The following is a 26207-nucleotide window of genomic DNA, read 5'->3' as shown; positions in this document are numbered from 1 at the left end:
TGAAATCTTATGTGCCACTCTTAAAGAGTGGGGCATTTTCTTTTTGAAAACACAGACAGTTGCCAGATATACTAATCTTCCATTTGTGAGAACTGGTGTTAAGTTTACTTCCTCTAATCTCACGTTTTCTTCCTACTTAATGCTTTAAGACCTCTTGGTACCTGCCGATTTCACTTTAATACAAGATCTGCATGTTTTGTTATGCATTTCTATCAAGTAGACTTCTCTTAATCTCTCTTCCACACTAGTTTCATGATGTACTAACCTGAACTTTAAGCTTCTCAGTTGATATGATTGTATTTCCTTTTTTTGGTTCAACTCTTAGGCTATAAACATGTGAAATTTGAAATTAAAAGTGTTAAGAAGGAAAAGTAAATTACCAGATAACCAGCCATTTTAAAATTTAACAGAAGAAATTTCCTTACTGAATTATATTAGTTTTAGAACTGTCAGCATTTAATAATACCTTCAAACAGACATTATATATTAGTGCCAACACCACATTCTGCTCATAGTGAAAGAAACAGTGAATCTTGCACGTGAATTCGTGCTAATTCTGCCTTGCTGGGTTTTCCTTTCAGAATGACTCAATGGAGAAGCACTGCTGTGGCTGCATTTTACAGGACTTTTTCTGCACAACAGGAAAGCTAAACCTGACTTTTCAGGAAAGCACAAATTCACTCAAGCTCAACTCTGTTCTTTAAAAAAACTGAGAGAGTGCAATCTGGAGTCTTTGTTTCACTTGCTCATGAGCTCTGCTGCTTTCAGTTAAGCCCTTTCTCAAATCCAGATTTGCTGTTATTCATCCCCCTTGTTCCCTACCTTGTTTTCCAAAATCATATAGGAAGTTTGTGATTCCTCCTTTAACTTTAACTTCCATTGTAGCAACACCTACAATGAACTGAGGAAGCACATCCCTACCTGTTACGCTGGTTTAACAGCTTGTCTTGCCTGAATTGCTATTGATTTTAAAGCAGGGTATGGGTTGCTATAGCAATCCTGTACTTGAACATTCAAAGGAGAATACTGCTAAATCTATTGCTTTATAAATCCCAGAAACTCAAGTTCTTCGGCTGAAACTTTCAAATGTCTCATATATTTTATATTGTCTTTCTAGCGATGATTCATTTCAGTTGGTGCTAAGTTGTATGATAAATTTGTAATGTTAGCGTTTTGTGCATTTTCTGTATGTGTCTGACTCAAGATGCTTTATCCATGACTAAATTGCTCATAACAAAGGGAAAAAGGATCAATTTCATGTATGTAGTCTCAAGGCAAGCTTGTCACTCATGGAATAACAATCTGAAATGGGTGACAGTGCTCACACCAGCTGCTTGACATCCAGGCAGATGCAGAAGCCCTAGGAAATGTCACACCGTCAGATGCATCTTCAGAGTGTGCAACTGGCAAAAAAGCTTCTGGCCGCAGCTATCACCCCGGGCCATAGCTAACACCCCAGGCCACGTCATCCCTTAGCTTGAAACCATTGCTGAGCTGTCACTTTAATAAATGAGTAGCCACTTTGTTTTGATCAGCATTGTCAGGGCTTATTTCAAAAGTGATTCTGATTCCATCGTGCAGCCTAGCCCAGCCAAAGTCAATTGGTACAATTTCAAGGTGAATTTATTCATTCTTTATAAAAGTTCTATGCACAAATATATCAAGACAGTTGAATAAATTGAAATAAATAGGCTTGGAGTTGCATAGTCTCCTAGTAATTGAAATAGTTTCCCCCCAGTATATTTGTAGCAATAATGCTACCTTTATGAAGACTGGACTGTCTACAGATGGGAAAATGTGGAATTACCATATTGATAACATATTTGGGAAATGGAATTGGGGCTAATATGTTGAAAAGGGCAGCTGAAAGTTGTCCTTGGCTTCAGCTGAGCACTGAAGATAAAGTTAGAAAGCCTACCACCAAGTCATGATGCATAATTAATTCCTTCTAGTGAGAATTGCTTTCAACTAACTTTTCCTCAGTTTTTAATGCAGGTGTTAACTTTGAGAACAGAGAATCTATAGATAATGTGTCAAGAGTTGAGTTTTGCAACAGTGCCCTGTATTAATGGTCTGTTTTCAGAAACCTTGGGATAGGAAAACAGGTGGAAGATGTCTGTTTTTTTGATTCAGAATATTGATTGAGTTTTTTCTTTATGTGGAACAATATCAAATGTCCACAAGCTCTAGTCTTCTTCCTTTTTTCATTTAAAAAAATAATTCAAGGTTGAAAATATTTTCTATTATTCAGAAAAGAACTTAAGCTGAAAAAAAGGCACAAAAATCACAAAAGCAGAGTGGTAGGGGTTGGAAGGGACCTCTGCAGACCACCTAGTCCAACTCCTCCGCTAAAGCAGGATCCCCTAGAGCAGGTTGCACAGGATCACGTCCAGGCGGGTTTTGAATATCTGCAGAGAAGGAGACTCCACAACCTCTCTGGGCAGCCTGTTCCAGTGCTCGGTCACCCTCAAAGTGGAGAAGGTTTTTCTCATGTTCAAATGGAACTCTCTGTGTTCCACTTTGCCCGTTGCCCCTTGTCCTGTCACTGGGCACCACTGAGAAGAGTCTGGCCCCGTCCTCTTGACACCCGCCCTTTAGATATTTATAAGTATTGATGAGATCCCCTCTCACTCTTCTCCAGGGTAAACAGCCCCAGCTCTCTCAGCCTTTCCTCACACGAGAGATGCTCCAGTCCCCTCATCATCTTTGTAGTCCTCTGCTGGACTCTGTCCAATATTTCCCTGTCTGTCTTGAACTGGGGAGCCCAGAACTGGACACATAGATGTGTATAGATGTGGCCTCACTAGGGCAGAGTAGAGGAGGAGGAGAACCTCCCTCGACCTGCTGGCCACATTCTTCTTAATGCACCCCAGGTACCATTGGCTGCCTCGGCCACTGTTCTTGCCTTTCTACAAGGAGGAGAATGAATAGACGTGAGGGAAACAGAAGGCATCAATTAAAGGCAACAGTTGATTACTCAGGTCTCTTTTCAAAGTTGGCAAGTATGTTAGCTATCAGAAGTACAATTCTGATTTAAGTCTGTCTTTCAAGTGCTCTCAATAGATTTTGCTAGGACAATGAAGGTTTTGAAAGCTTTTGAAAAGAGGAGTTTTGTTGTTTATTATTCTTCTAAAACAATACCCCAAGATAAAAAGAATGATTATTATGGCTGTAAGAGGTGAAGACATTCTTTCTCCTTGATCTGCTTTAAAGTATCTACCACTGACTTGATTCAGGAAGAGCTGTACTTAGGACAAGCTTCCTTTTCAGCATGATGATTCTTTCCCCGATGTCCTGGCTGACTTGGATTGCCAGTTTGCCTCCTGGGTTGAGGGGTAGATCAGGATTTATTCTTTGCATTCCTTTCCCAAGGAGGAAGGAGTTTGGGGCTGGTCCCAGGCTTGTAGCTGCCACTCTGTAAGCTGTCTGGCCTTGTCACAGGGGACTTCAGTGCAGCTTGAGCATCTTGAATGCAGGGTGGAGATCCTCCGTCCGACCCAGTGTGAGAGTACGGGAAGGGCCGGGGAGGAGCAGGGATCTGCAGCAGAGCTGTAGGATGGGAAGGGAGAAAGGCTAATCAGACTGGCAGCACGCGAAAGGAGGCAGTAAAGCAACTGTGAGCACACACTTAGTAATGAGCATGTACTTGACTGAATCAGGGAAGACACAGAAATGCTCAGTATAGTCTTTTTTTTTGACTCTTACTTTACATTCTCACTAATCTTTGTACAGTCTTTCTTAATTAACATGTTAAGAATAAACAAAAGAATGGATTAAGTACTGGGGTAGTATAGTCCAGATTAGGAATTAAAAAACTGGAATTTTGAGTTTTCCACAGAAGTCAGAGAATGTTTGACTACTGGAGCCCCTATTTTATTCACGTTTTAGCAGTTTGAAATGTTAACATATCATTATGTATGATTAAGAAGTTGTTTATTATTTACTTAAGAGTGTATTTTGTTCAACAGTTAGCACCCAGAGCTATTGTGAACTAATGTCTGCAAATGCTGTAGTTTAAGATACAAAACCTTTTTGTTTTAAAAGAAGAAAGAGCTGTCTGAAATGTCATCTCCAAAAGTCCATTTGTGTTTTATTTCTTTTTAAATCCTGCTATTGGAAGGAGAAAAAAAAAAAAAAAAAAAGGCTTCTGACTTAATAACCTTGCACAGGAAGTTTCGTTCTAGAACAAAATTTTGTGGATAACTTATCCCCTTAAAAATCAAAATTTTTATAGCGGCAGTATCAGCTCCTTAACTGGAACAAACTGTGCTGTTGCGATAAGAGAAAAATATATGTTTGACTTTAGGAGATTCATCTTTTTCCCAAATCTTGATTAGTAGGTGGCAGGACAATATAGCATTGAACTGTATGCAAAGATAACCAAGATTTGAAATATGAATCTTTTACTAGTGTAAAAGATGAAGATGACAGTTGTAATCCTTCAAACTCATAATTTACCTGAGTTTTGGGCAAGTCTGAAGTGACTGATAGTCTCTAGGCAAGGCTTAGTGATTTGAAAAGCATTATATTGCATTACGCAAATGTGAAATCTAAAAGTTTTGGTCCATCCTTATCTATAAGTTGTACAGCTTAGGGAAACTGAGCAACTTTTGGAGTGCAAAGGAAAAAATGTGGAGTAGCTACAGTAAATCTACTGTAACTTATCTTTTTTTACATCATCTTCTATACAGTAAGCTATACTTAGTAAATTGCACAGCCCTCAAGACACCAAGAATTATTCTTTCCATCAAGAATAGCAATCATGGCAAGCTTGGGTTAAACACATTCATTAACACATGTTTTTACATGATAACAGTGCAATTAACTTATGGACCCAAAATATTTGCATATTTGAATTCATTGGTTTTACTGTATCTTGAGAGAGATAAATGAAATAGTTCAGTGTTAATTATTTCCAAACACTTGCATGAAACCAAGGACATACGCTAATCTTCAATGAAAGGGAAGTATATTGCATCAAAAGTGTAAAAGGTGAAGGGTGGATGGTTTTTTCCCAAATTAAACAAGGCCTCAGTTGTGATATTTGATCCATCTACTGACGCATTCTCTTGACTACAGCAACCCCTAGCAGTTAGGGAACTACCACTTAGTAGCCAGGAATGTATCTGTCAGTATTTCTTTATACAATTCTGAAAAACAAGTTTGATTCTGGTTGCCATTCATTCATTTAACACTGCAATTTCATTCTATTCAGCATAGCTAATCTGGATTTACTTGGGATCAAAATCAGCCTCTATAAATGTCTATGAATTATTTTGCTAAAGGTTAAATAAATTTTTCAAAAGTTTAATTTGCCCATTAAAAACATAACCACTTTGTTCCCCCTGACAAGTCTCTTTGGAAGCAAAATGCATACAGGATTTAGGAAATCAAACAAATGATTCAAAAAATTAAATGAAAAAAAATATTAAAAAAATTGTAGAGATGCTTCATTTAATTGGATTTTTTCTAGTTCTCTCAACAAACCTCCAACAAACCTGACAAAGCTTTAAGAAATTTTCATGAGGCTATTTTAGAATTCACTTATTTCATTAAGTAGTTTCTATATTCCATTATGATTTGGTAAACTCATATGTCTTTATTTTTTTCAGGTATGGTCAGAATAATGTGGTAAGCTGTGCTCCTTTGATTGCTAGGTACTCTTAGTCAGCTTTCTTGGGTTGGCAATACTGCTGGATATGTGGTTTTGTGGTATGGACAAGAACTGAATCGGGAAAATCGTTCTGTACCCCAAAACTGTATTTGAAAAGCATTCTGAAGCCTTCCGTCCACACTTAACTCCAGATCTGTTTGAAGCCTTGTGGGAGCTAGGCAGAATTGACTTTTGTCACTGTTTCATTATTTCTTTAATCAGCCATCAGCAAGTATTAGAAAAATCTCATCTAGGCAATAGTGAGCAGAAATACAAGGAAGGTGCCTATTAGTAATACACAAAATTCAACAAATTTTATATAATAGCCTGAGCAATCAGATAAATTAATTTTTAGAACTAGTTGAAGAGAAAAATTAAATAGATGCATTCATTCAACCATGACCATTTCGAGTTTCATGTCCACTGGGGTGTCAGCCCTGACACATTATTAAAAAGATCAGATTAAAATATGAAGAAATTTAGCTAATGAAACTGAAGGGGGAAAAAAGTCTGTAATATAATTGCTTGTTACAGTTTTCAGCCTCCTGTCTGCTACCTGCCATGCTCTAGTAAACTGTATTTTAGGAAAGGCCATTGTATAATAACTTTTTATACTGTAACAAGATTATGTTTTCTTACATTGACATTTAAGCACAAACATTTTTAATTAAATGTGGGAATATACCAAAGTTATACCTTGTTATGAGTGGTAGAGCTGTTTTCAGAATATGTACTGTACTGTTGCCCTTTGTAGCTCTCTCTTGAGCATGAATAAATGCATACATTTTGATGGTGTGCAGACAACAAAGAGATCAAAAGAACGTGAAGGTATGAGAGAGGATTTGCCAGAACTTCGGTTTCATAATTGAGAACTTATTATCAATTAATGTTCTCTTTGATACTGTCCTTGTGAAAACGTAATTATAAAAATAATGCAGTTTGGTGGTCCTATACGCTGCATTCTGAAAGGATGGCTAGATTTTTCTAGTTATTGTTTACTGAAGTTGAGCTATTTTACCAAGAGGATGAGTAGTTCTGAAGCTACCGCATATGGCCACCTATGCCTTGAAAATTGAGACTGATGATATGAGTAGTTTTCTCAATAATATATTGCAGCCAACATCATGGTAATTGTGAAACAGGTTTTTAAATATAAGAGCAAAACCGGGGAAAAAAGAAGCTGACTCAAATACTGTCCTGAATTCTCTGAGATGCAGGCAGCTGCTCCCCATGTCTTTCTACCCTTCACCACCTTCTTGCAGCATCTGAGTTTTTTGTATTTCCAGTGCATGAGATAGGATGTAAGATCCTAGACAGGATGAGAAAGAGAGAGAGATCGCATCACTGCTGAAATTAAGGGTGGATGGACAACAGTGCTGTAAATAAAGAAACCTTCAAGCAATATACAATGGCTTGTCCAATACCTTATAAGCAAGGAATCTGAATGAATCCCATTCTCAATATCGTATTGCACAGGATACTACAACTTTCTGGAACTACAAGAGCAAAGATTTCTTCTAAGAGATGAAAGGTGTTCTGAAGTACTTCAACCTCCTGTCACATAATATACAGGCCAAGAAAAAGCTAGATAGTTTTGGGGTTTTTTTTTAGAATTACTTGGAAGACTTCTTTTTTCATGCTTTATACTCTGCAATAACTATAAATTCAAAGGTAGTAAGTGGCGTTACACAAGCACTTGAAAATTTTGCTGAACTATCTGATACCCCAAGCTTTTTGTTTGTTTTGAAACTGATACAGTGCAAAATGAGGTGATAAACTCATTGTTTAAGCATGCCATGTTGCTATCAGGAGAGTTTGAAATTCTGCAGTCAGTTGGCCAACCACAAGGCCAAGTGATGAGCCAGCTGATGATTGTCTGACAGCTCTACAGCAATTCCTCACGCTTGTTTTCTATGTGAGTAGCATGGTTTCAGCGAGCTACAATTAATCCGGTCATTGACCATGGGTGTGATACCAAAGGTGATATGCAGAAATAAGTGTTACATGAAGTGGGACCTGGTTTCAAAAGGAAAACTCTGCTTTTCTTTCCCCAGCTGTGAAAGGATGGTCTGTTCAGAGCAAAATGTCCTTACTTCAGCACATTGACTTTTCTTTGAAGCTTTTCTTCTAGTGCTGAAGGTCTCTGACATTGTGGGTTTTAGTATTGTCATTATCAAACTTTTGAATCTCGAAGATCTACAAAACAAAATATTTCTACATCATGGTAGATATATTTATAGATAGATAGATAGATCTATCATGGTAGATACTTTATAGGGACAAGTACTTAGCTAATTTTTTTGTAATTGAGCCTTTACATGGTGGTGTTTGGGGTTTTGGGTTTTTTTTTAATTGATAAAACTATTTGAAACTTGTTATATGCAACCTGTTATTAACAGTATGGAAGGAAGCAACTCAGGCTTCAGGGATTTAAAACATTTCTATTAATGGATGTTTTAGGTTGGGTGTTGATCACTGTTCTTTCCATTATCTCTCCCACAAAGCAGTGGGATAAATTAGAATCTTCATACCTATACCCCTGACAGTCTTTTTTTTTTTTCCTTTGGAACGTTTCAAGATTTCAACGGTTTCATAATTTTTCACCTTAAAGACAATCTGCATGGTTTCCCTAGCAAATGTATCCTTTAGTAGCACATCTGTTTATATGTTTGAGGCAGGCAATTCTCCCATAAGTGAAATACTTTAGTGTTACTATTAATCTTCAAGGGTCATGTAGCCATTTCTCTGATAACGTATTTTTGTTAAGTCTTGCAACATTTCAATATCACATTGTTATGAGAAGTCTTCAGTACTCGGTCAAATTCTAGCTATCTGAAGTGAAAATTTAGTGGAGATTCACTGCAGGCATAGTTTAGACAGATATATTTACACTGAAATCTAATGGGTTTTGGCAAGTAGATTTCTTTTGATGTAAACTTACATTGCTGTAGAAACAAAATTAAACTTCAGACATCTCTGGATCCTAAGTCATTCACAAGAGAAAAAAATACTCCAGTTTAAGCCTTAGTATGATTAATTCTTTATGCCAAGAGTAAAACAGTGCATTTTTCTTTTCGTAGGGAAAATAAATGGCCATCAATTCTAGCACTGACTTCTGCTTACAATTTGTCCTCTTTGTTTATTTCACAATTAGTGTACATAGATTAATAATTACAATTCATGAACCTAATAATTTATGCATTAGTATTTAGCCCTTGTCATGTCTTTAATTTTTGCAATTAATTGTTTTAATAACGGAAAGGTTAATTGCACTATTCATCAGAACTGCTTGCTGTGAAATGGTCGACAAATAAGAATCTTCAAAGATAAAGGGCATGCTGACTAGTCAGAGCTGTCATTCCAGCCAAGGGAAAGTCACTGAAATAGCCTAGCAGATTCACTTGCTGAAATCTTGGGGATCGGAACTGATCCTATTCAGAGAGGATTGTATAGGTCACTAAAAAAAAAAAAAAAAAAAAAAAAAAAAAAAAAAAATCTTATATTCTTCTGCAGAGGTGCCTTGCTTACCATAACTGTAATTAAGGGTCTCTCCATGTAAATACTTTTGAGGGAATCTTTGTTCAATTGGCATTAACGTAATATTTTAAATTTATTTTCCTGGGCCCAAAAATTATATCTGTCTTTTCCACTTGAATGCTTTTCTGCAGCCCATAATCAGGTGCCTGACTGCCATTTGCAGATGACCAGCGCTTTTCATTCCAAACACAAGGCGTATGCCAAGAAAAATAATCAAATCAATCAAATATTTTTATTAGATAGCTTTCTGAATTCCAATACAAATACTTTTTACAAATTGTGTATGTGCGTACATATGTATTTAATATGTTGTACTGTAGATTTTTCTTTCCAATCTTTTGCACAATAGTTATTCTTCCTGTGGCCTCACAGAAGCTGATATTCAGTATCAAGGACTTTGACAAATGCAGGACTCTAACTGTTCAGTCACTGTTTCCTCTATACGTGATGAAAAATATAGGTTCCTTAGCTCTTGAAGGAAATTGGCTGAGATAAATTCTTAAGCCTGCACTGGGTAGTTACAAAGCAGGAGGGGCAGGAGGCCGCTCTGGGCTGCGGGCTCCGTCCCGCACTTAGCTGACACTGCAGTCGTACTGGACTGCTGGGCAAATGTCTGCTTTAAATAACAGATTCTTGAGAGATGCTTGTAAAGCCAACGCAGAGATGTAATATATCGGAGTTAACTGTAATTTTTCAAGAACAGTTAGGGGTAGCGATGAGGGTGTAATGGCACAGGCTTCCACGGCTGGGGATGGACCAGGCTGTGACATCTGCACCGATAGTCCCCAACTGTGGTGGTGGCATGGCAGAAGAATAGCAGATGCCACAGGCTGAGGCTTAAATGATCTAAAGCTACATACTTCTGCTAGGTAAGCCAATCTTCACCAAAAAAAAAAAAAAAAAAACCCAAACAAACGCAAAAAAACCAAACCAAAACAAAAAAAAACCCCAACCAAAAAACAACAAAACAAAACCAAACCCAAACAACAAAAAGAAACAAAGACAAAACCCACAAACCCAAACAAACAAAAATCCCTCATATAAAGGAAGCAAAACATAAGAGCTTCATTATATTTCCACCAAATCTATGAGTTACTGTTTTATACAGCATGATTATTGGGTTTGGTTTTAATCCTGAGAGTAGGCCTGGCCTGATAGAAATGAAACTCTGTATAACCACAAGCTCCAGTCACAGCAGCCATGTTGCAGGATGATGGTCTCGGGAACTCTTTGAGGAAAAGATAATTTCTTTGTGTGTGCTACTGGTTAACCCGTGAATCCCCTAACTGACGTAGGGCAGAGCTATTCTGTCCTTTGATTGTAAGGCCCAAATTTTTCTTCAGTCCATACCGCTTCAAGGGATGACGTGGGCTCAAGTCTCGCTTTATAGCCTGTGTGGTACTTCCCGGGAATGGCCAGCCTCGGCATGCTTTCCTTGCAGAATCCTAAGGTGTGCGTTTTGCATCCATTTGTCTCAGCAGTCGCTAATGCCTAGCTTATAGTCCAGCCTGGCCGCCTCCACAGAAATGTCCGTATCGCCCGTTGTGGAGCAGCATGGGAGCTGTGGGCAGCCAAGTTGCTTGCACACACGTTGCTGTAGGCAGCTGTTTGGTCATGAGCTAGCAAGAAAAATGTGCTTTTAGGTCGTTCTCAGTCTTGTCTGTTACGAAGGATTTAGGTATAGCCATAGATGCTATTGATAATTAAAGAACAAAAGTACTAAAAATAAATCAAATGTGTATTTTCCATACAGAAACACTATTATTTTTCATTTGCCTAGAGATGAGCTATTTTCTATGGCTGTTTTTTTTGCTAGTACTATAAGTTTCCTGTAACAAAAACTTAACACCACTTAAAAATAAAGCTTGCATTAAGTATTCCTAGCTGAAGTATTGTTTGTAACAGCATAGCACTAATTATGCTTGCCTTTCTTCCTCTGCTGCAGTATGCTTACAGATCATATGTCAGAAATCGAACTTTCTGATATTTATTAATATTTTTAAGTGATAAACAAAAATTATCTATTGGAAAACATAACTACTTATATAAAGCAACTACTCATCTCTACCACAAAGATGGACTTTAAGCACCAAACAGAAGGTTTTGTACTTTGGCTGTGCTGATGCTGAAGGCATCAGTTAAATTAGAATCCTTTGATATGTTAATTATTTATTGTTGTAAATTATGCATCCTGTAAAATCAAAGAGACACATAACCTATAATTTATTATTCATTTAGCATGAAAAGTTGTCTTCATATTACAATTTCTCTGTTAGGTACAGAGTTCTGATTTGAAATAAAACCTTTTAATATGGGCTACAGTTGAAACATAAAAGAGGTTGAGGTTTTTCTGAAAATGTGAAAGTGAACTTTAAGATGCAGTTTAACCCTACAAGTTCTTTAATAAGCTTCTAAGTTCACTGAGCAATGTACAGGTATGGATTCATTAGACTTAGGCTAAAAGTGATCTAGTTTAATTTGCATATCTGTTGTTAGAAGAGCAGTAGCTGAAGGTGGATTTTATTATTGCAAGAACTCTAGAAACCAACTGCATGTGTTGTCATATACAATAAATTTTGCAAATTTTGATTCATTTTTACTTTGAGGAGGCTATGAAATTCTTGGACTGTGTCTGACTTGCGCTTTGAATTTGTTTTATTCTGTTTTCAAAATTATGGGTTTGGAATCTAGACAAAACAAAACAACAGATCTGCGCTGCATGATTAGAAACCATGGATGGTTGTATAGCTGTAATAAAATTGTAAGCATTTTCAACCCAAAATTTCATGTCCTCATTCTTCTTCTTGTGCACTGTGCATTCTGTTGCTGTTGGAACAGGATGTAAAATAAATGCAAATTTGTGGTTGCTAAGATCCTGGGATTTCTTAGAGACTACTTTTTTGTTCTAGTAGAGAATGGAAGTGGGTAGGAAAAGAAAGAGGTCCTATTGGCTAATTTGTGTGCTCTTACTTTTAATGTTTTGATATAGGAAAAAAAAAGCTACATTGCAAAGTATTTTAGCAGTCTGAGTTTTATCGTGAATAAAGAAGCATGAGCAGAAATGCAGAAGAACAGAGGTAATGACTATGTTTAATTTGTTCACAAGAGTTGGTTTGATCTTCTCACGATACTAAATGCCTACAGATATTTCAGTGTTGTTACAGCATTTAGATCTAGGTTGTAGTATGTATAGTAAAATACTTAAAATTATTGTGTATGGAAGAGTGTATACCAAAGCTAAAATCTTCATAGAAAACAGTAAGAATTCTGTGCAGGAACTGGTTTTGGAGAAGTGCCCAGTTCAGCAAGTGTGTGACACCCTCCTTTGATGAGGCCAGTAGAGCTTTCTTCCTTTGTATTATAACAAAGTTGTAGCACAATAAGGATGGGAGTGAAAGGATGAATGCCAAATCCACTATTGGCAACACATGTGATCTGATTAGATTAAGATTAAATTGGACTGAAATTCATGAGATGAGGAAAAAGCCCCCGGAGTGTGTTTAAGCTGCTAAAGTTATTTTCTTTGCCCTTGTTGTGAGCAAAAACATCAGCAAAATGGACATGCATCTTTCAGAGTATCTGCTGAAAAGTTCTTGCGTGGGTGATGAAGGTCCCTTCTCTTATGTTAAGCATGCAAGGGTCGTGTATATTTGTAAATAAAAATGAAAGAAATGTTTGCTAGAGATTTCCACTGAGAATGGGAAACCAAGCCTCTTCCCCAGATTAAGAAAAGAAGGAACATAAGGTGATAACAGTACAGTTATTGTAACAAACCCTGCATTCCTTGTAGTTTTACCTCTAAGATGAAGCAGTGCTTTTTTCCTTTCTACCAGAAAAACTCTAAAGCTGCTTGTGTGCATATTGGTATTGCACACTGATTTTGTTGAAGAGAAAAGTGCTCCAAAATAAGAGTTTTTCAATGGTTCTTGCAAACTCAGCAGGGGAGCCAAGGTCTGTCAGATCTGTTCTGCATGTGAAATATTTTGAATAACTCTAGGACACAGCTAATGTTTCTAAAGCTTCCTTAAGGAAAGGTCATTGCAAACTACAAGAATCTGTAGGCAGTAAGTCAAAAGAATAGAAAAAAAGTATATTCTTCTGCCTGTTTGGCTATGTTAACAGGCTTAGCTGTTCAGTGCTCATAACGGTCAGTGTCAAAATAAGAATATAGTTAAGCATCTTGTAGAGATAATGCAAGTTTTTATAAATGTAAGCTCTCTGTACATGTATGCATAAATGTTTTCTGTTTCTGTTCCTTTGTTTCAGCTAGCAATTGCTTTTTCCTCTCCCTTAGGTGAGTTTTCCTGTTTGCTAGTTGACCTTGGAAACAAGCTTATTTTTTTTATGAACTAAAAAAAAAAAAATTGTTAATCGCTTCTCTGTAAGTGATGAGCTGATATGTGTTAGCGATTTCTGTTGTTTCTGGTGCTCAGTTTGGTTAATTATTGTTAAGGCAACTGTTTGATTGGTACATACTCCCTATTTTTCGTGTTGAACTCGGGTCTCCCTGAATATAGTGCTGCAAAAAGAAATCCCTGTTGTGAAACCATTTTTCCTATCATTTCATTTCATATAACAAAAGATAATCTTATCTCATAATCTAGGACTATATTCTCTGTAGTATAAATCTTTATAATGTTAAACCTTAATATTTATTACGTGTTCCATCTTGCTTCTGACATTGCTATTAATGCTTCGCTTAGCAAGGCAGAAATGGTACTTCTTTTCACCCAAAGATTGAAAAAACTCTTTGTGCACAAATCACAAGAAAGCATAACTTATCTATTACAGAGCAAGAAGATTAAATACATGGCCATAAACTCCTTGCAATCATGGTGACTGAGTAGAGGCTTCTTCTGATTGCTTTAATACATCCTTTAAGTATGCTTTCAATCTCTCGACAATTCCTGACAAAGCTTGTATGCTGTTGTTGTGCATCTGCCTACATCTAAAGTTCCGGTTATGAATATTTTATATGGCTTATCACGGCACTTGTGTCACTGGTTCAGAAGATGCTGGTGTGCCATTTGTTAGTGCTTGTTAATGCTGTACTAGGCAGAAAGGAAGGAGGGATATCTAGTTTTAGAATCTAGCCTCTCGTTTCCTTTTATAGAAGATACAAAAAATAATAATGTTTGTGAATGATTGATGAGATGATTGCATTTCACAGATTTTGAGACCTTCGTCCATTAGCAAAATCATTTTGAGAAGTTGTCTTAGCTTCCTGGATGCAGTGCAAAGGGACTGGGTCAATGATACTGCGATAGCACGGTAATGAAATGGTATACTGGAAAATCTGCTATATCTGTAACTGCTCAATTTCTCTTTTCTTGTGTAGGAAACTGAAGCAGAATACATGAGTGTCCTTGCAAGAATAGGCTGTTCAGTTGCGTTTATGTGTTTCCTTTTTAGTTATTTAGATGTTTATTGCTAAACTAGTTTAAATAATCACCACTAACCATTTAAATGCAAGTAAGTGTTGAATTGTCAAACCCTCTATAAGAGTATGTAAAATGATTCCCATATACTCACGTTTGGTCTGAGCGAGCTCATTTCCATGCGTACCACACAGCATTTACACATCTCCATACAAGCACTCCTACCTTTACAGATGGGTGTGTTTTGGTGGAAGAGAAGCAAATATGCTATCATTTGCAGAATTTTATTTTTTCTTTCTCTTTATAGAAGAGGCATATGAAAATGACATAACCTTGGCTGTTTGTGAGTCCTCAGTTTTTGTTCCACCAGGAAGGCACTGTTACTCATATCACATTGTGTTTAAAAGCTGACAATAAAAAAAATTGTGCATGTTAGGTACAAATGAATAATGAAATAAAATGGAATTTGTTTTGGTATCTATTTTGGATTCTTTTTCAGGAATGATCTCTGAAAGAGCTTATAGCCAGGATTGTTTGCAGAACAACATATTTTAAGTCAATACTAGTAAAAAAGAATGCAGCCTCCTAAGTGAGGCTGTTTTTGCAATGTATTTGGTAGATTAAAATCTCTGGGGACAACATGATTTTATTTCCCCCCCTCTATAGATCCTGCGGTGTATGTCTGTACAATAATTCCATTTGTGGCACTAAACCAAGTGATTTGGGTTAAAGAGGTTTTGAAAATAAAGTAATAAACATTAAAGCAGAAGATGCAACTAAATAGCATAATGCTATGCAAATAGAGAAGAAACCAATGTATGAAAACTGCAAATGTATCTGGGTACATGACTGAATTGGGTTCAATAGTTCAATGAGAGCATTACCTAGCTATCTACATTTGATGATGTAATTATATTTGCTGATGTCTACCTTCAGCACATGTAGATAACAGATCTACGTAACTATATGTAAAATCAAAGGCAATTTATTGCCATTCACCTTTAAGATAAGATTTTCTTTTTACTTGTCATTATTTGTCTTGGCAGGAACCAGAGTTTCCAGAAGAAATCTGATTTGAGATTTCGTAAGCTTGTAAAAAAGATGATGATGCATTTGGTAATTAGAGCTAGAACAGACCACCTTGTTTTCAGTAGCTTAGAAAAATTCCCTTGCAGACTTTTCAGTGACTGCATTAGTTTTAGGTCTGTGTTTTATGACCATTCTTGCTAAAATGTGAGCCAGTTTCTTCACTGCAGTTTTATTTGTTAAGGCATTCGTCCAGGACGTGTTTATTCTCTTTTTTTTTCAGAGAATTAGCATATATTCCAAATATTCAAAATTAAGTCAAATGAATAAGCTGTTAGCTATCTATATTTTCTGTGTCCTTGGAAATGAGATATTAATGTATCAAAAGCAGATGGAGGATTGTCTATTTTAATTTGGCCGTGATTTCAATCCAACTGAGATAGTACTTAGATGAACAAGAATACTTAGTTATAAAAATATCATCTTTGGAACACTAAATTTGAATTTCCTTCCTGCAAAAAAGAAAGAGGGTATATGTAGTACTCTGATAATAAGATATGTGTCTAAAAATGTTGGCAGATATCATCAAATCACTGAAGAACTATGAAGATGATTCTTTCTGATTTTCCCCATGAAACGAAGTGTCTGGGATAACATATAAGAGAAAGAATGTATAGGTTCCAGGAATTTCTGTCAGTAAAAGCAAAGATTTTACCATGATTCCAGAAATTAACAATGTAGATCAAAATATTTTTCCTGATAGTTACTTTTTAGTCCTTTTGAACTACATGGGCTTATAGAATTTATAAACTATTTTGTGAGGCCATGCCAGAGGATCAGGGGATTAAGTGTTTGTGGTTTGGTGGTTTTTTGTTTTTCTTCTACTAGCAGTTTGAAATTTAACATGCACACACAAAAGATGTTTCACATGCTTAGATTCTTGGAAATGGTTACTCTTGAAACTGAGAAATGCAGAAATTACTCAAGTCAATTACTTTTCAAGTCAATTAATGGAATAAAGTCATCACTATTAAAATGCATTGTCTTATCTCCAGAAGTCTGTTGTTATCTTCAAGTTTTAATGTGATTTCATGACCAGTTCTAAGTCCACAACTCAGTGTTTGATGTGTCTTCTCAACCGAAAACTGATTGGGGGCCCAACCATCTCACCTTAAGGATCTTAATAAAGTGAGAAAATTGGTTTCAAATTAAGTGTTTGATATCACTCACGTGAATAGAAGAGGACGAACTGATAGCAGCTTTACTTTCCAGTGGGCCCTGTATTTCTGAAGGGTCTGTTCTTTGAAAACTCTGTATGTCTGCATTTACAGCACACAGAAAGAGCAGCTCGCATCCCGATGCTCCAGACAGCCAAGGCTTTACTGCTCTGGATAAGATCTGTTCTTTTCCAATCTCACTGAAGCAAAATTTCTCCCTGTATGTTCCTCATTCTGCTTCCTCGGTATTTCTGCTAAACTCATGACTCCCATAAGTTTGATCGATTTGCTCCCCCCATTTCTTCCTAAGGCCATTCTATGTGTTTGAAGACTGTCCTTTTCATCCCTGGGCTCTCTTTGCTTCCAGTATGGCTTATACAGGGCTGTCGGTTCATACTCACTGATCCCTCCAGCTGGCAACTTTCAGACTGATTTCTCTGTAACAAAGCCTAGTGTTTTTCACTAGGATACTGACAGCTCTCATATAGAACTGGTTTTGTTTATTTCCCATTACTAATGAAGTAGGCTTTGACTGTTGCACAGAAACAGTGGTTGTGGGGGTCACTGTGTAGAAGGAAGTGCGTTTTTCAGAGGCAATGAAAACTGAATTTAATGTGCTGCGCCTGAAATTTTAACAACGGAATGAATGTACACAATGTTGTAATACTCATACATATTCTCCAAAGAAAAGCACATTCTGATATCTCCAAGTACGCACATAAATATTAGTTTGCCTTTTTTTTTTTTTTTTTCCCTTGAAATTTTCTATATTAACTTTTTTGGCTGATGTTGATAGTGTTTTGATAAACGAATAGAGAAAAGTAGAAGCAACCTAAAATATGTTTTTCTGCTTTGTAAAAATAATGTAATACAGGAATATAAGGACGTTGATACATATTGAATGAAACTCCATGACAATGTCCAGGACAAGAATTTGTCAATGATTTCCTTATCAGAAGAGCATTCCTACACTGGAGTGATTGAGAATAGTGCTGCTACTAACAATAACAAAACCCCCAAAATGTTACTATTTGTTCATTCATTATTTTATTGTAACACTTTCAATACTTGAGCTCATGTAACCATAGTTCTTGGCTTGAGTAAGTAAGAAAACACTTGAGATCTGTGCTTATGCTTGAAAAGTTTGAAATCATGAACTTGATTTCTGGGTTTGGAATTTTTAACAGAAATCATTGGTGCAAGGAAGGGAATCAATAGCTTAATTCTCTAAAGAATAATAGGGGGGGCAGTGGGGGGGGAAGAGCATATAAGCACATGAGATAATTGTAGGACATGATTCCTCCTGTTGGAACCATCATTTAGTGACACTGTCCAGTTTGATATATAGAGGCTGAAGAGGTTTTACTTGTGGTGATTGAATCCATAAAACTGAGGGAGCAGTAAAAATAAAGGGAAAGATTTCTATTTCTGAATATTAACAAAATCTTTGCTTTGTTGAGAAAGGAATATTTACCTCTTGCATAGAATAATATAAAGGGGAGAGAAACTGCAGCTGTTTTGTTGCTAAAGGACCTTTGACAACCAAAGTAGTTCATGACACAAAACTTTTCTCACTGGAGTGCATGAAATGATTGGCATATGGCAATAATTGGTACTGGTATATTTTCATACGTGTGGTATGCAGGTGAGCAGGGAAAAGGGTACAACACTGGGTCAGAAAACTCATAAACCTAATCTACTCAGACTAACTGGGAGATGATGGGGGGGGGGGAAGTGGTGTGCTAAACATCTTCAGCACAAATAAGGTAGAATTTTATTCTGAGACAAACTACAATACAATATTCTTGAACTAATAGGAAAATATAGGCTATCAGTTATCCTTCTGAAATAGGGAGAGCGAGAAAAACAATCACTCACTAATAGAACGTTTGCATTAGGAAAAATTATTGCAACAGTTGATTTTGCTATATCACATTCTACTGAACTACCAGTACTGGTACTATTCATCATACCAGATGAAATTACAATACGTCAGTCTTGTTTAGTCACAGCTAAACCACGTTCACAGCTTCATAAGGTGTTTCATAACACCTTTTTTTACCTGGGGAGGGAACTTTACAGTATCTCAGTCAGATTCATACCAAGCCATCTATTGTTTGTTCTCTTATTAAGTATATGTTGTTTCAGAAATGTCACCTAAATTTGTGTGTGTTATTCAGATTGAGTGTATGTTGTTTCAGTTCACCTTTTGCTTTGTGGGTTTGTACTCGGTTATTCTCTATTTTTTTTTTTTAGTCATTTAATCTGCATTCTAAATGATGAACCTGTAGGAAAAGAGATTTCTAGCAAGAATACTTCAAAAAATCCTTTTCATGAGCAATGCAGGGGCAACAAGCCTTTTAGTCGTCTCTGGAGATCAAGCTTTCCTCAGTAAAGCTGTAGACAACAAGCATCTCAGCTTGAGCATGGCAGACCTTTTACCAGGACAGCTGCACTGACAAAGCTACGTTAGCTTGTATAACCCTTAGATCAATTCGTTTCCCTTCTCTTGGGTAAACTGAGTCTAGAGCATCCTTTTTTTTTTTTTTTTTTTTTTTTTTTTTTTTTAATAATAATTTCATTTTAAAAGAATTTCCTGGTTTTGTTTACTTGAGAAACATCCCTATGATGATGCACAGGACAGGAATTACTAGGAAATTGAGAATGTAATGTCTTTTACCACGTGTTAGATCTTAGGTGTGTTTCTTAGCCATGCAACCTTATAACAGCAGTATCATGCCCTACAAGTTATTCTGGGACCTGGAAATGCCTCACAGTATGCAATGAGATATGTTTGTCTTCACCTTCCCTTTCCTCCCCCCAGCCTTGCTCCTTAACATCAGGACTTGAATTTGGTTTGAGTCTGGTTTCTAGGATATGTCCAGTGAAGAAGGTCCCAATCAACCAATAATAATAGTGAATAATTTCTATCTATGATGTTATAAATAGAAACTAAAAAATAGTTTGATTTGATGCTGCTGCCCTAACTGAAATAAGTTTTTGTCTTAAATGAGGATTCAATACATGAGAGATGCAAAATGGAACTTTTGGGAGAAATAGTTTTGTTTCTACTTTGACTCCAGTATAACTGTGAGATTTTTTTTTTTTACTGAGAGCAGAATTAAAATGTCTTGTATATGATTGAAATTTCATTTTCCTCATACAAAAGATATCAGAAAATAATGGTAAAGTTAATATGATCATGAATTTTAAAATGTTTTCCAACAATAATGTATGATCCATCTGAATTTACTGCTTTTTGCTGAAATCTGTATAACCAAATATAGAAAAAAGTTTAGCAAAAGTAGGATTTGTTTGTTGGTCAAAATTGGAGAATGGGGATATAGGGAGAAAGTTGAGGTGAGAGCAATCTTGTATCAATCCATTTAGCAGAGCTGTAGGAGAGTCCTGAGCTCTCGTGCCATGAGGAACGAAGACGTCACTGTCTAGAGCTAAGCTGCCATAGAGGACTATTTTTACAGAATAGCTGGCAGAACGGAGTATGTGCTCGGCTGCTGCAGGGTGACCAAGGGTGGGCATCTGTGCCTTCAGCTGCCACCACTAGATCCAGCAGGCTGCCTGGGAGCACATTGCTAAAACAAACAGCTTGGGCAGTTTAGGATGCTGGCTCCTCCTCCCTGCTTTTTGTCCCTGTGTGTCCACATCTCAGTGATTGCACTCCGCTGTCTGCCATAGAAGCACTTCCCTGGAGAGGAAACCAAGCTTTGAGCAAATCTGCTAAAGCTGGATAGAAGAGAGATACCCTGCTGAACTACTGTAGATGATCTATTTTGAAAGATTCTTGTATGACATTAAACTATATTATTTAAAAGATGAAATAACTTGTATTCATTTTTAATCCTTAAAGTTACTTGCATTAAATCTTTTCAGTATTATGTATATTTAATTCAATTTCACAGTATTAATGAGTATACAACAGTTAATTCTTTGCAGTTATTTCTTACCTGCACTAAAATGTTTCCTTTGATCTTTTAAAAAAAAAAAATTACTATATGAGTAGCTTATGTATCATTTTGCCAAATAAATTTAGCAGTTATTCCATAGTCCAGGCTTCTACTTATGAAAGTTGACTCCCATTAGCCACTCCTCCATAATGGCTTTGTGGGGAAATTGAACAGAAAACCAGACTAATGCAGCCATTTTTCAGTCTCATAAAATTATTAAAGCTGATGTAAAAGGACTCATTAAAATTGAAAACATTAGGATCATTAGAAAGCCATTAAACCACCTCACACATCTGATTTATTTTACAATAACCTTATTTGGTCACTGTTTTAAAGTCCCAGAATCCCATCTTCTGTTTATAATTATTGGCAGTGCACCCACCATGCAGCAGGAGGGACGTGTTCATGATGAATCCATTCTCTGTAAGTTGTCTTTTAAGTTAATTCTTTAACCATTGCTGATCCTGCTACTGCAGTCACTTTGGCCATATGCTTAAGTTCAAACATGAGTAGATACTGAAATCTGCACAACTGGTTGCCTACTAATGTCAGGGTATCTAGAACTATCCAAATAAACTCATGCTGAATTCTACTATTACCTTAATGGATCATATTTAATTCCAAGTGCTTTGCTTACAAATGACATCAGAATTTTAAGCTGTGTTTTCTGAAAAAGTTGAGATGCTTTGAAGCATACTTTAGCTCCTACAAAAACCAAATTTTCTTTAACCCAACATAGTAATAGAAATCCCAGGCCATGAGGAAAAAAAAAAAGGTGGGCCTTCATCACAGTTCTCATTTCATCTTGGCCCTTGTTACTTAATGACTCGTAGATATGATTAAATATAGTTGCTGTCCCACGGAATTCATTGAAGTTATTCACATACTTAATAAGCAAGTATATTTATACTTTTTATGTGGAGAACTGGACTTTTCAAAAGGGTTTTTTATCTTTATGAAAAGGCTCTTAATTTCAGCAAACAAGAATTAAAAAAAAAATCGTTTCCTTTTCTCAAAGGAGATGACTAGAACTTTTGAAAAAATGTTGAAAATTACTGAAAATTAATTATTTTGGAAGGACTGTGCTCAAATTACTGATGAAGCTGTCAGACATACCAAAAGGAATAAGACCAACTTATCTGCTTTTATAAACATTTTCTCATGAAATTGTACATCAGTTACTACTTGGCTGGACATGGCAGGGGACCACTTTTTTGTCTTCACATCGGCTGCACTTCCGTAGTTTATGATTGGCTGTAAAAGAGTGAATTGACGTTCACCTTCATCTTATCCAAAAATTCAAGGTTCATAAGATCATCATTCCCCTGATGATTAATTTGTAATGTACATCTCAGGCTTTAGGAACAAGATATTTAAGAAGTTTCTTCATTTTTCATAAAAAGGTGACAGATGTATAAGCCCATTCTGTACATGTCTAATCCTTTCACTCTTAAGAAGACAAGTTTTTATAATATGTATTGCTCCTGATGCTGTGTGTCAGTGCTTTCTTTTCCACTACAGCCACCTTCTTACCGACATTAAGCACTGTTGCTTTGACCCTACTTCCAAAGTTTTTTGCTTTGTGGCTGTGTTAAAGCATATAAATTGATCAGTCACGTTAAAACTGACTCATTATTTTGAATCATATATTGTATTATGGACTGAGCTTTATATTCTAACTTTTTTCCTGTAAATTCTTCTGACAACCACTATCAAGAAAGGAGTGGATGCGGTCATGTTCTAAATTAAGGAATTCAGTGCAAGCTAGGTGCTTGTCTAATATGCTTGAAGGGAGAGGTAATGCTTCGCTGAAAAGAGTGTAGAGATTGGACTATCCAGCAAACAGATGTTAATTGCAATTTTCCTTCTAAGTATCTCTAGATGCATATTCCGAAGAACGTATTTGGAAATCAAAAGGTCACTTAGAGGCTGTAACTCTAGCATTCAGTAGCAGAAGGAAGTCTTTTCAATTTTGAAAGGGAATGTGCCAGAGGAACTGCATCTGGGAAATACTTGACAGAAGGTCTGCGAGTCTGCCTCTCTTGTTCTGTAATGAAAGTAGTAGGGGTTTAACAGAAAGTTATTCTTTTATGTGCTTCATGCGCTATGATCCTAATAGGATATAGGGAGTGATTCCTGGGTGCATCTCTAACATTCCTCGAGTCTACTGGAAAAGTTAGATGAAAAACTAAGGTTTGAGGCTCATTGTTAATAGGAAGTTCTAGAAGAATTCACCCATATAAAGCAGTGCAGGATAGCTCAGATCTAACATTTGAGGACTGTACCAGATGACTTACCAAACCTAAAGCTGGTCCCTGGTAGTTTTCTGTATTATCTGCTTTACTTTCTGTTTTACAGTCAACCACAGTATTGCTTTTCCTTCCTGACGTTGTGCCTTATGCATAATTTTAGTCTGCTCTTCCTGTAGGTCATTTGACTTGACCTGTAAATCTACTGCAAGCAATGAGATAGGAAGATAACTGCCATAGGTAAGTGCTTCTTAAAACAAAAGGTACATGTCAATCATTTACTACCAGAGAATCGAACAGGAAATTTTTGTCTAGTGTCGCGATAGTGAGAATTCATGCCATGCTGCTGCTAAAGCTGTCATTTCACTGTGAAATGCTTCTGGCTGGAGCTGTGGTTGAAACGTGATTCATTAGAATAATGAAAATATATATATATATTTTAATACCATTTCTTTCATATGCTCACATTTTCTAGTGACTGAATAAGCATGTATGGTAGTTAATGTCTTAATTAAATGAATGCTAACTGCTGGTCAGACTTGTGTTAACATCACAACACAAATTGTCTTCTAGCTGTCATTGTCCTCATGACTGTACTGCTCAGAATTGGGATGGCCTGAGGCTAAATCCACGTATAGTAAAAAGAAATTCTCAGACATTCAAATCTGAGATTTGCAGGGGCAGAAATTAAACCATAATACAAGAGACAACTGTAAAGCTGAACCTGCCCTAGCAGTGCTCAAATTTGTCCTTTTTTTAAAGCTACTCGTTTCAAAACATGAGGATGGGTGAGTAAAAAGCCCTAGTGTGGTGACACCCTGGTAACATCCACATTGTACGTGTCAAAGATGCCTGTGGAAAAGACAGGTAACTTTATAAAGATTAAAGTTTATAAAGATTGAACCTAGTAAAAAGAAGCATGATGACATATAGAAAACCTGGCTGAATCTCCTTTCAGCTGATGAACCAGGAGCATAAAGCAAATGCAGCCTTTTAAATTTTTGGAGAGGGGTTCCTCTTCAGAGACCAGTCAGCAAATGCTGTGCTTCATTTTAGGACTCTGTTTCGATCTTTCCAGAAATACTCAGTTTTGAGTTAGCAAACTGTCTCGTTTTCCTACGGATTTTATTTATAGCGCATGGGAATAATCCATAATCTTTTGTCAGTTAGTATTACAGTACAGTATTAGATCATAGTATTTAAGTTTGAGAAGAAAGCTACAATAGCGTTGCTGCAAAAGAGTTTAGCTCTCCTTCTCCATTCTGCAGGATAGTCTCTGGCTCTCATCATTAATGGTGTTTGTTATAATAAATTAGAGAGAAAAAGAGAGATCAAAGAGTATCTTTGCACTGGGCATGTTAGTTGTACGTTTGACTGATAAGGCTAATGGATTATTTTTTTGCAAGACTGCCACATGAAAAATTGATACACTTTATAACAATTGATATTAAGTACCTCTTCTGCCCTTCCTGAAAATTAAAGTAGCTGCTTTTCCTGTGCCCAGCACAGTGCAAGATAGGCGAATTAAAAGATTTATTTTTATGCTAACTTGTGTCAGCGTACTGGAGGAATAGATGCAGGAACATAAATGACATAGTCATAAAGGTGAGGTCCTAATTTACTTCCCAGTTTTATTTCAGCTTAGTTTTACATTGCCAAGAGGCATAAAAGTTACTGAGTTATACTACATTCACCTCACGCTGGTCTCCTATCAAACAGAATATCAGTGGAACACCTCCACGGAGCTCTCTACATGAAATTGTCCTTTTGTACATCTCATAATCGGCTGCAATGTGACCAAGCATCTGGTGGTGACAAGCAGACGTCTTTGATTTATTGGCTAATATCACTGCTTGTTAGTGGATGGTTGAGCAGGAGACTAAAAGAGCATAAAATCAGAGAGAATAAATTATGAAGGCACCGAACTGTGGCATTATAAACCCCTCCTTGTCACAGCTGTGACATCTCCTAGGAAATGTGGGATGAGAGAGACATTCCCTCTTCAAAGACAGTGGCCACTGTCTTCTGATTTTGAATAAAATAAAAAACCAAACAGCCCAAATCCACCAACATCTTACCTAAAGGGGTAGTGTTTTCTCCTGCTTAAGCAAACTGCATCAAAACATTGCATCTGCTTGGAAATTGAGTTTATTAGCATCTAATTCAGAAGTGTGGGTAGCCTGAAGGATGCTGGGGGTAAGAGGGATATCTCTACTGTGAGTGGAGATCTATGGTTTCCTTTAGTGCTACCCAAGAATTGGATCAGAACCCACACTAGAAAAGCCAGGCTTAAGGTTCTGCTTCTTGCTTTCAACATTAGTAGTATTGCTAAGCAGGAAAGTATGTGTGGTCCCTGTTGTCTCGAACAGTTTCCCACGCCTTCTCCCAGCTAATGCGTGGATAAGAGGGGAATTAGTTTTCCAGTCTGTGTCATGTTCTGTTTTACAAACAACATTTAGGAAACTAAGACTTTCAGGTCTATTCTGCGTTGCAAAGATTCTTTTTGGACTTGTCAGAAGGATTGACATGGGGTAGGTGTGCAAACACATGACAAAAAAGTCTCAACTTTTAAGAGTCTGCACCAATCTTAAATCAACTTGCTATTTTTTACCCTCTTTTAAATAGCGAGTACCTACCCAATTAAACAATGTATGTGACTGAACACAACATTTCTGACAGTTCCTCAGGACAGAAATGTAATAGATCTCAACTATTATTCATTGCTGACAATTATTTTGAGCTGCAGAGCAGTGATAATTGTGACTACTCATAATATCTAATAAGCATTATGTATATATTCAATAAATGAACTTGAAGTATGAAAAGAAGATACTCGCTGTTTCACTCCTGTGCAGTGATGAGATGTTAAACTGAGTAATGGCAATAAGCCATGCCGTGATTCAGTAGGAAGCCACTTAAGAGTTATACCTTCAAGGAATAAATATGGTCATTAACATATATAATTGACGGTTTTGTGTTAAAATATTTACATAAATGTTTTTGTCCTCAAGTGATGGACTAAGAACTAATTCAAATAGCAAAGTAAGAACGTTTCTATATGGTTCTAGTGACAAGTTTAATTTTACTATTTCAATTAAAATCCAATGGGAGTTCTTGCAAAGTTTCCTTTTACCTATTCAGTGTTAGATAAGCTGTAGCCATAATGAGGACATATTCCTTGT

Source organism: Balearica regulorum, chromosome 14, assembly GCF_011004875.1.
Source record: "Balearica regulorum gibbericeps isolate bBalReg1 chromosome 14, bBalReg1.pri, whole genome shotgun sequence".
Taxonomy (NCBI): domain Eukaryota; kingdom Metazoa; phylum Chordata; class Aves; order Gruiformes; family Gruidae; genus Balearica; species Balearica regulorum.
The sequence above is the reverse complement of the archived record's forward strand: the minus strand, read 5'-3'. Positions refer to the sequence as shown.